The following is a 3456-nucleotide window of genomic DNA, read 5'->3' on the forward strand; positions in this document are numbered from 1 at the left end:
TGAGGCACCGCCCTAATTTCTGGTTAATTAGGCCTCATATAACTACGAACCTCAGGTGAGATCTAAGTCTAAACACGGAATACATTTGTGTTTCATAGGAGCTTATCACACGAAGGAGATCAGGGGAGTTTATCCCTTGAATATCCCCCTCAAAACCATATAATTACGTGAAATGATTTCGCACGACGTCATGCAAAACCTACTATTAAAGGGGTCACAAAGGAGCATTAGCGCGCATCTTTTTACTTCCGCGATTTCAGCGACAACGTATTTCCAACATCGCTTCATTTGTGCAACTGCGTGAGATAATCATTTGCACAATTCCTCGCCGTTTTCGCTTTACTTGTGGGATGCGTTAAATGCGCTTTAATCGCTCTTTAATGCCGAAAATCAGCCCCGGTGTGATAAACTCCATAGACACCTTTATACACAAAGCCTGAAGATAATGTTATACACAACATTTTTAATAGTTTTGCGCATGAAATGAAGTCGGTGTACATTCAGCCGCAAGAAAGCAAAGGTGTCTCAAGGGGCAACTTTTAGGAGGGTTAAGAGCTAGAAACCGCTTTAATTCTGCAGTGCGGACACAAACTGGGACAATTTGAGAGAAGGATTTAGATTGAAAAGCACTGTGTTGAACCCTCAGTTGAGAAAATAGCCTCCCGAGGATAGCTTTCCTATGTTTGATTCAATCCCACACTCTTGTGGGAGATTTAAGAACGCCAAACCCCGCTTTAATATGTATTACGACCCAAAGGATTAGGAGCCTTAATCTTTTATGTTGTGACAATAAAACATCAGCTCAGCCTAAACGTGGCGTTTGACACGTAGTCCGATCTAAATAGACATATATTTAAAACACAATACAGTGTTTGTGGGGAGTAGGCATGATTCGGACCAGGATCAAGATGGAAGCAAATAGTTTTATGGCATAAATTCTCTCTATACCTTTCCCCCTCAAAACATGATTTTAATTCAGCTTGTTGTTGTGAAAGAAAAACGAACAACGCAAGGGGAAAAAAGGCATGACAAATGGCACATCTGGTTTAGCCCATAAGAAGCTAAACCAGTACTCTCCTGGGAAAAACCTGGATTTTAAAGGTTTTCCCCAGTGCCACATATACATAGGAAGCCATATATACTTTTGTAGGAATCAGTTTTTGAAATACGGATGAAAAGGCAAGGAGACTACAAGTTGGGTCTCCTTTATCCGAAACTCTTAGGTTTTGCATTTTGGAACTGTTCGGATTTTGGAATATTTGCATATACAGAAGGAGATACCTTGGAGATAATAATTATCTATTATTATTATTATTATTATTATTATTATTATTAGTAGTAGTAGTAGTAATATTTTACCTTGGAGATGAGATCTAAGTCTAAGCATGGGATCCATTTAGGTTTTGCACACACCTTATACACATAGGTAATTTTATGCACCATATTTTGTGCATGAAACAAAGTTGGTGTGCGTTCAACTATTAGAAAGCAAAGGTCCCGCTATCTCAGCCAATTTTTAGATTTTAGACTATTTTGGATTTTGGAATTCCAAATAAGAAAGACTCAGCCTGCAATCTTTAGATTTTGGAGTATTTCGGATTTCAGAATTCAGTCTAAGAGAGGCTGAACCTGTATAATGAAATCCCTGGCTTGCCCTACATATCATTTAACTGAGAAATGCTGCCATAGAATAATAAAACGATAAGCTTTCTACCTGACAGAGCTTAAACTTTCCATATTGGCAGAGAGAGAGAGAGAAAGGAAAGATGGAAGCATGGAGAGAACCATAAATGCACAGTGTAGCCGTCACACATTTTTGCAAATCATAAATAGGTTTGTTTAGAAAAAATAAGCTTGACCCTTAGATCCATAAATCATCTTTAGGAGGATTAAGAGCTAGAAACGTGTCAGTTTATTAGGATAAAACCCAGTTGTTATGTGTGTTGCGCGTCTACATGGTACAACTAAAGAACTGTGAAAGGAATGGAAAGCATTGTGCAACGAAAGAATGGCAAAAGCCATTTAAAACCCAAAAACGCTAGCCATGAAGCCACAGATCCAGTCACCAACCGAGACACAAATGTCGTTCGGTGTTCAAGCGCTTTTATTTCTCCCCTCCCTGTCACATTTTGATGCTTCCCCGATCCATAGATGGCTGTAAGAAGGGAAGGCGAGACTGGCACAATTTCAGCAATTTCAATACATAGCAAAGCAGAATCCAGACAAGGGAGGGAAAGGATCGTGAGACGAATCTCCATGGCTTCCTTCTCAGTATTCATGGGGCCACTGGTCCCATCAAAATGGCAGCACAGCCGCTTACGCATCTCCTCTGCAGCCAGAGCAACATCATCTTATGTCCAATTGTTGGTTTCTGGAGGTTAATTCCAAAGTCCGCTAGGTTTAACTGAATACCACTCAAGTGGACCGTAGCTCTTGCTTTTCTTTTCTTCGGTGACCAAGGTATACTCTGGTTAAAAGGGGGACAAAGTTGGTTGTGTGCATCCATGCCTTTGTGTGTCAGTGCTCCTTCGATATGAACAGGAGAAATACGTGGATATGAAAAGATCCATCCTTCAAGGGTGTCTTGAAGCATCAATGCACTTAAATATCCCATTCACCCCCCCCCCCCCAAAGAAAGGGCTAATGACATTAATTCCACCCCTACTTTTCCATTTGCAAAGAAGGGGTCCAATACGGTGGAACCTTTACAGACAAGTCACCCATGTGTCTTTCGAATTACAATGTCATTTAGATGCCAACAATACATGTGTGCATTTGTGTATGTGCGCAAGCATAATCACCATCCTAATATAAGAGATGTGTGCCATTTGTTTTAGTGCAAAAAATGATCTCCTTAAAGCATTCATTCTCTATTCTTGCAAATGGTTGCAAGGAACCATTTCCTGGGTTTCTTGCAACCAGGCAGGTCCTAAATTCATGTAGGCTCTGGAATAGGGGTGAGCAACTGTGGAGGGGGCTGACTTGCTTTCCCAGAGATCTTGGAGGACTGTACTCCCCCAATAATTTTAAAAAATCCCTCCACATTTCTTCAAATACCTTCTAACGTATGGCCATTTGTATTGGTGAGCCATATATATGGGTGAGGACTTGGGCTGCATGTGGCCCTGGGGCCATTTTTGTGGCCATTTGCCTCAACCATCTGAAAATGACAATTCAGAATTTCCAAACTGGGATCTTGGAAGGTCATCTTGTCCAACCATCCTTGTTCAGACAAGGAGCCACAAGGCAAACCATTCCCAACGGACGGTCTCCCAGTCTCTACTTAAACCCCTCCAGCAAAGGAGAGCTGACAAAAGTGGCTATCTGTTCCACTGCCAAACACATTTTAAAGATGCACACTTTTTCCTAATACAATTGTGTATCTACAGTTTTGGGGGCCTCCAACCAACAAGAGGCCTCCTACCACTGCCTGCCTGAGTTGTCATCCCTGGCAGA

Source organism: Sceloporus occidentalis, unplaced genomic scaffold, assembly GCF_023333645.1.
Source record: "Sceloporus occidentalis isolate IW3139 unplaced genomic scaffold, rSceOcc1.0.p SCAF_20, whole genome shotgun sequence".
In the NCBI taxonomy this organism is placed as follows: domain Eukaryota; kingdom Metazoa; phylum Chordata; class Lepidosauria; order Squamata; family Phrynosomatidae; genus Sceloporus; species Sceloporus occidentalis.